At 38.9% G+C, this 8,358-nt stretch overlaps 1 protein-coding gene across 2 annotated transcripts in view; it reads left to right on the top strand.

Moving 5' to 3' along the window:
• The window catches only part of LOC126562510 (glycerol-3-phosphate dehydrogenase [NAD(+)], cytoplasmic), a 211,372-nt gene that overhangs the window by 33,696 nt on the left and 169,318 nt on the right, over positions 1-8,358 (top strand). The gene's annotated exons all lie outside the window — the stretch shown is intronic.

Raw genomic sequence — 8,358 nt, 5'->3', positions numbered from 1 at the left:
TACCACTATCATCATTTACCGCATTATATCAATGCGATTATATCAACTAATCACGAGTGTTAGTTGCACTTTGGTGTGATCACAAATTTCCAGCCAAAAATTTAAAAAGGCAAACAAAAATCCATTGCCGTTACGCCAACAGCTGGCACTATTACTGGAATGAATGCTAAAGCATAGATTGATTGATAAAAAAGGGGAAAAATGTTAAATTTTTAGCCTGTCGGTAGGCATTTTTCGAACTGTTTGAACCCGATTCCATCCCGCTTTCGATAGAAGACAATTGAAATTGAAACACAATCTCTACACGTTTTTCGTCCGTTCAATGTGAAGCTGTGTGTCTCTCTGTCCGGTAGTCTGTAGAAAATATTACACAGAAAGAGAAGGAGAGAAAAGATAACAAAAAATGACGAGAGGGATAACCAATTTTCTGAGTGTAGCATATTTTCTATTTATGTTAGAAGAGGGACGAACGAAACCCCATCATAGCACAATGCTTAAATAGAGGAAAAGAGGAAAGTAGAAAATGAGGTAAATGTGTAAATGGTAAAAGGTGCAAACGCGTTATGCTGGTAGTTCGTTTAAATTCTGTCCGCAAAAGCACGAATGGATTTTTTTTTGTGCGAAACAATCCATTCCATTGCAATACGAAAAGCGATTCCTTCCGTTCGGTAGCGTGAACACAAATCCCTCACACTTATGTAGGGCACTAGAAGCAGTATCAGTCCAATCGTCCAATCGAACCGCTGTTGTCCATCCGGGGGGAGGCATATCGCAGAAGGATCAGGCCAAATCAATCAGTCCATTCCGTTTCGAGTATTGATAGAAAGAAGACAGAGCAAAAAACAATTCCAAATTGTTGTGCGCATGAGTGGTTTATGTCTGTTGAAGGGGTAAATCCGGCAATAGCTAGTGTCCCGTATTCCGTCGGTATAGAAAAGCAGCACTCCGTTTAGTCTCAGGTCTCACCCATATTACAGCACAGTAGAAAAGTGTTGTTTTTTGAAAAACGCAGGCTATTTGCACGCACACACAAGCTGGAGATGGTATCGAAATACGATTGCTTCAGTGGCTAAGGTGAGTGCTAATCTACACTAAGTGCTTAGCTCAACTGAAAGCATCAAATCCGAGGTGTGCGTTCCGAGAGAGAGAGAGAGAGAGAGGAAGAGAGATTTTGGTTTTTTTATTTGCTAGTGGCTGTGGGAAGCTTTTAAGCAAGAAGCGGCCTAAAGCATGCCCAACAGCATGTCGAAATTAGCAATTTAAGGTCAGGAAAATGCAAACGGTTGTGTGTGCGTGTCAGTAGCGTGCTTTCTTCAAGCGCACTAAACTCGGCTTCTAGAACATGTGTTATAAACCAATGTTAGTAAACAGCAATTAAGCCTGTAATGAGAGATAAGGAGAGAGAGTGTGTGAGAGAGAGGATACTGTAGCTGTAGATCGCAGTCGCAAAATTAAACACCAGTTAATCTATTCGGTTAAGAGACAGAGAGAGATAGAGAGATAGAGAGCATCGAAAAGCAAACAAAAAGTATTTGTGGATAGATAGAATAGTAGATTGCAATACTAATGGCTGACCTCTGTAGCATGTAGTAGAGAGCAGCGACAACGAGATGTAGCCACAAGATGTGCGAAAATATTTCTTCACATAGTGATTTAATAGAATATCATTGCTCACACATAACTGCGTAGAGAAACAAAGGGAGTCAAGCAAACTCCTAATTATGGGAGCGAAACGGTTCAAAGATTTCATTTTTTTACTTGTTTTTGTTGCTGCATATTCGTTATGCATTCTTCCACTCACCTCACACATCGACGCAGTTTGGGCTTTAATGCAGCACCTCAACCGTAGCACTACAAACACACAAGACTCAAAGGCGTAAACAAAACAGCAATATTTGATCAGACTAGAAAAAGGATAAGCAAAGTTCGTTGTTGTTGAAGTAGTCAGAGTACGAGAAACACAGAGAAAGAGAGAGAGAGAGAGAGAGAGAGAGAGAGAGAGAGAGAGAGAGAGAGCGAGAGAGCGAGAGGTGATTTTAACTTGTAACTAGAGAAGACGGGAATTGTGATTTAGTTATTTAAGGTTTTGGTTAGCGAAAGACACAGCTCAAACTGGATTCATTTGTTTTTGTTTTTTTGGCGTTTTTTACACCAAATGGAATGTCCAACCATATCGAAGGAAGGAAGGAAGGATAATGTAATTTTTGTTTGTTTATAGCGTGTTTTTTTTTGTTGTTGCTCTTGCTCTTGTCATACATACATCAATCACACACACATGCACACATGTTATCCAGCACGAGGCGGCATCCTTCCGGTATCAAAGTCTTTTCTTGTTATTGTTACGCGCCCCTTTCGTTTAAACATAGACGATTATTTGTGTGATTGTAAGCTTATAAGAGTTTCTTGCTCGGCTAAGAACAACGATGTATGAAGACGCTTTTGTTTAGTTAGTTTGTGTTTATTAGTAAGAGATCCAATTATGTACATATTATCTACTATATGAATGAACCAGTTCGTTGGCTGTATCGTGTATTGCATTAAGGAAAGTCAGTTAGTAGAAAAGTGGCAAAAAGAAATTCATATCATTTATAAGCTGTGTGCTCTGCAGCTGCCGACGAAGCTCGCGCACCGTTCGTGTATATTTATTTTTAATAATGCCTATATCTATGTTATACATTTTGCGTGATTTCCTTGTTCTGTTCTGTAATATTACTACTACCTACTACTTACTTCTAAAGGATCAACCTCCTCACTCGCGAATTCTCTCCTACTTTACGATGTGTATGTGAGTCTGTGTGTGTGTGGGTGTCCATTGTTATTACCAAAGGGAGGAAATATACGTAATCCCTTTTATAGGCAGACCGTATTTCACACAATCATTGTTATACTAGAGCGTGTTACAGTGAGAGCAGTAGAGAGAGAGAGAGAGAGAGAGAGAGAGAGAGAGAGAGAGAGAGAGAGAAGAAGGTACCGAAGAGTAGTACTAATTCTTATTCTCTATAATCTAAGAGCCTAGCATTCCTACCCTCTCTTCAGGTCCTTTACGGCCTCCACCTCATCACCTTTCACGGCTCTATCTAGATAAAGGGGGGGAGGGTTCATGAATGTCAGCAAAATAACCTGTGTAATAAAATAAAGTTGTATAGTAAGAGAAGAATGATGACTAAATTGAACGCTTTTACACCCGACGACGACGACGACGATGCGGGTTTGTTGCAATAGAGAAGCAAATGATGGTAGAGAGTAGGTAAAACCCAAACGCGCAGATTGGGCGTGCAAGAAAAGGAAAGAAATGTGAGGAAGAAGCAAACGTGTGTTTATCGAATAAAGTAATATCCCATTCCGTCGCACATCCCTCCCGCCCGCCCCGGGCGTATAAACAGCGTAACACAAAACAGAGAGATATACAAAAAACAACTAACTCTATCCTCCTTTACCAAAGGCGAGTAAAATAATATTATTAACAAAGTGAGGACAAAACAGGCGCAATGTGTAAGTTATATACAGAAAACCAGCTAACAAATAGATTAACACAAACGATGATACAAAAATACACAGATAGTTAAGTGTGACACCGTGAGACAGACAGGTTGATTGATAAGTGATGATAAACCAAACAAAATGAAATACAAAAAATCCACAAATCTATTTTTCTAGACTAGTAATAATAACATTATTATGTGAGACCGGTGCACGTGTGTGTGTGTGTGCTTGTGTGTTGCGGCACATCACAGACGGATGATGCATGATAGGTGATGGATGGGTAAATATTCAAAAAAAAAACCAACAAAATTATGCAGAAAAAAGCTTGCTCTATGACAACAGAAAAACAAATAAACTATTCAACTTTTCGCCCATGTTCCAAGAGAAGCGCACCACCACCATTGCGATAAAACTAACACAAAATTACAAAAGAAAAGACGATTCCTGGAGGAGGGAGAAAGCGATCATTTCATGAGAGTGTAGTAGCAAGAAGAGCGCTTCACGAATGCATTTTGTTTTTGTTTTCAACAAGAAATGAAATGTGTGAGGTGAGGAGTAGTTTGAATTTGGGGTGAGAAGTGATGATGAGAAGTAAAATTAATCTAGTCAAAACATGGAGCAATTCATTGTCGTCCCCAATGTACCATGATCGTGATGTCTTTTCGCCATTGTAATTCACTCAAGTCATTGGTGGGACAGGGTGAAGGAGGAGGAACATTAAACTCCAACACACAGCAACAAAAACAACAATACCAGGATAGCAAAAAGAAACACATGAAACGATTGTTGCGAACGCAACGATCAATCATTCTAATCCATGTGTTAAAAAAAACTATGTTCATCTAAGAGCATCATAAGCTTACATCTCACAAACTCAACAATCAGCTGAGACAAACATAGCCAAAATGTAATTCATAACTAGGGACCACCAGCTTCGTCATCCTAAATAAACGATTACCGGAAACGTTAAAAATACGAAGCATCTCGATATGCAATACAGGTAGAAAGGTCCCGGCACGCATAAATCGGTACAATAAAACAACATCCTTCGTACGAACGACCGAAGTGCGAAAATAGCGATAAGCGTAAGCAGCCTACGCCCGCAAGCCGTGCCATATGGTTAAGTGCAATAAAACTGCATTCTACTTTAGAGACCCATCCTATACAAACAACCAGGCTCGATAATCAGGAAAATGGTAATAAACATTCTAAGATCAGGCAACGCATTTGCGTCTTGAAAAAATAGGTATCGTCAAAAAGAGAACATGGGTCGACAGGAAAACACGTCTATACATTTGGTGCAATTAAACAACATTTTCAGATAAAACTAGGATTTTACCTCCCAAACTCTTGGCACTAACACACACTCACGGCGTGTAGGAAAAGCACCAATACTGTTAAAATTTGTTAATATATAAGATCATACATTTGTAGAAATAAAGGACTTACAATCTTAAACCGAACGAGAGCAGTCGCGTCCGCGTTTTATTTTACTCGAAAAGCACGTCTTCGTGAACAAATCCCGTGTCGTGATTTAGATGGTGGCTCCAGAGAGGAGTTATAATTAATCTGAAAAGTGTTTATAACTCCAGTGTCGAACTTATTCGTCTAAAATTTCAATCCGTAGAGTGTTCTAATCACTTGAAAGATAAAAGTTAGTGTGAAATAAAACAGGAGCAAAGTGCAGTTCAATAAGGTTGTATCGTCGATCTCCGTTTTGTTTCAAAATCGTCGTTGTTCTTAGTGTTGTGTCCACCACTATCGCTTAAAACTATTGTATTCACAATACGGAACATTCGTGTTTACGCTGTGTTGTGAAAGGTTTAAAAAAAAAAAAAAAACTATTGTGAAAGACATTGTTCCGCCACACGCGAGAAACCCAGAGGAGTACCGTGCAGACATCATCACAGCGAAGACATCCCAGTTCCAGACGGTTCTAGCTCCTGCCCAATTTACAAGAGGAAACGCGTCAACTTATCCAGGTAAGTCAGTCTTCTCATTATAAGGCAAGGAAATCAGTGCAAGGCAAGGATTCAAAATGCCTTTTAATTTTGTTAAAAACCCAAACGGTTCCTGCCGCTTATGCCAAGGTATTGATACCGAGGAAAGCGAAATGACAGAATGCTTCGAATGCGACCGTTGGTTCCATTTGCAGTGCGTTCGACTGACACGCAGTCCAACACCAGCGGAATGCTGGCTATGCCCTAAATGTCAAAAGATCAAATACGAATTGAAGCGTTTGACATCTGAAATAGAGGCATCTGCAAAAAGGGATGAGGGAAAGGCAAACGAAAGGAAAATGGACGAGTCCATTATGGACACAACGATGAAGGAAATGGTTATCAACCAAGGAAAAATGGTAGATAACCAGCAACAACAAATGGAGTACTTTTTTAATGCTTTCAAATCCATGATGGATGAAAGACAGGGTCCATCGCACATGGAAACTCTTCTACGAAGACAATCCTTGATGCAATTGCCAAAGTTTGGAGGCGATCCAAAAGAATGGACGAACTTCAAACAAACGTTTGAAAAAACAAACGAAGAAGGCAAATTTACGGATTTAGAAAATCTAAACCGTTTAAGACAAGCTTTGAACGGAGACGCATTAAGGCACGTTCAACAGCTAATGATGGAATCCAAAAACGTTGGCGAAATAATCAAGAGATTAGAAGCAAAGTTCGGAGGAACAGATCTAGTTTACTTAGAACTCTTAAATGGCTTGCAACGAATTAAAAAGGATTCCAAGAATATAGTCGTTGATTTAATAAATGCACTAGAAAATTTGGTGCATACTGTAAACCTCATGGATGAACCATCTTATCTTAATGATCATAGATTGGTGCTCGAGTTAACATCAAAACTTCCCTATAACATACAACTTGATAGAGTCAAGTATGTAACTAAGGAAAAAATCAGCATAAGAAATCAAACGTTAGATGAATTATGCGAATGGCTTAAACCTTATGCGGAACCGCAACTGTTATGAGTACGTTGCAATCACTTGCTCAAAAGGGACATGTTAACATTCATGAGTCAAAAAGTGAAATTAAATCAAAGACGAAAAAACCAGGGACTAACCAACCGGGACCCAGTAAACCAAAAGCAAACTGCTTAATATGCAACAAGCTACACGAAACTATTAAATGTTACGCCTTAGTTAATAAAAATGTTACAGAGCGTCAACAGATAGTTAAAGACAAACGTATTTGTGCAGGATGTTTAAAATCAAACAATCATGCAATAGAAGCTTGTAGAAGCGCACAAAAGTGTGGTATTAATGGATGTACAAAAAAACATCACAAAATGCTTCATCCTATGGGAACAACTCCAGCAGTTGAACAAGAAGCCGTTAATAACCATCACGAAATACAGATTCCATCTTCGACACACTATCAAGTGTTACCTGTAACATTGATGAATAAGGATAAATCCGTTAATACATACGCCTTTTTAGATCCGGGTTCATCTCTAACGCTATTAGATGCAAAAATCGCCAGGAAACTCTCCTTAACGGGAGAAGAAATTCCACTTCAACTGGTTTGGACTCAAGGTACGAAAGCAAACCAAGAAGGAAGTCAAAGCGTAAACTTGAAAATTAGGGGCGCATCAAAAAAGACTTTCAACCTAAAAGATGTTAGGACAATCAAAAATTTAATGTTGCCAATACAAACATTAAACTATAACGAATTGTGCGTTAAGTACCCTTATTTGAAAAACTTACCAATTAATGAATTTGATAATGTACAACCGACAATCGTAATCGGTATAAAACATAATCAATTATTAATGGGGCTAAAGCATCGATACGGTAAACAAGGAGAGCCCATTGCAATGAAAACTAAATTGGGCTGGCTCGTTTACGGAAGGAACTCGGATAATGAAAGTACAAATTTTTCAATGGTTATCCAAGAACAGGAAGATATCCAAAAACTGATATCTAACTATTTCTCTGTCGAAGATTTTGGTGTAAAACCAATAAAACAACTTCCGGAATCGGAAGAAGAAAAAAGGGCGAAACAAATCCTAGCAAACACCCTAAAATTCAAAGAAGGACGCTACGAAGTCGGCTTGCTATGGAAACAGGAAAATCATAAATTTCCCACTAGCCTTGACAATGCAATGTCAAGACTCATAAGCTTAGAGAAAAAATTGCAAAAGGATCCAGAACTAAAAGAATGGGCATTAACAACTTTCAAAAGCTATGTAGAAAAAGGTTATGCTAGGAAACTAGAACCTTGGGAAATCGAAATAAATCCGCCAAACACGTTTTATCTACCACATTTCATAGTGATAAATAAAAATAAAATGCCGCCCAAACCACGGTTAGTGTTTGATGCAGCCGCAAAGGTTAGAGGACATTCGCTTAACTCGGCCTTATTATCAGGGCCAGATAGCACAACCTCATTATTCGGGATACTAATAAGATTCCGAGAAGGAAAATATGCTATATGTGGTGACATAAAAGAAATGTTCCACCAAATAAAGATCCGCAAGGAGGATCAAAACACCCAAAGATTTATTTGGAGAGACTGCGAAGATCGTAGTCCGGACACTTACGTCATGCAGGTAATGACCTTTGGCTCAACCTGCTCTCCATCCTGCGCACAGGCCGCAAAAAATTCCAACGCTGAACGGCTGAAGGATAAGTACCCATTAGCATTAACACCAATCGTACATCAACATTATGTCGACGATTACAATGACAGCTTTAATTCAATAAACAAAGCAATAGAAACCGTGGATCAGGTTATAAAGGCTCACGACGAAGGGGGCTTCTTTATTACCAAATTTTGCTCAAATAACAAAGAATTGCTCAATACCATATCAAGTGATAGGATTGACGCAGATAACATTAAGGTGTTAGAAAACAAA

This window comes from Anopheles maculipalpis, chromosome 3RL (assembly GCF_943734695.1).
Source record: "Anopheles maculipalpis chromosome 3RL, idAnoMacuDA_375_x, whole genome shotgun sequence".
NCBI classification, from domain to species: Eukaryota; Metazoa; Arthropoda; class Insecta; order Diptera; family Culicidae; genus Anopheles; species Anopheles maculipalpis.
This window is presented reverse-complemented; position numbering and strand designations above follow the sequence as displayed.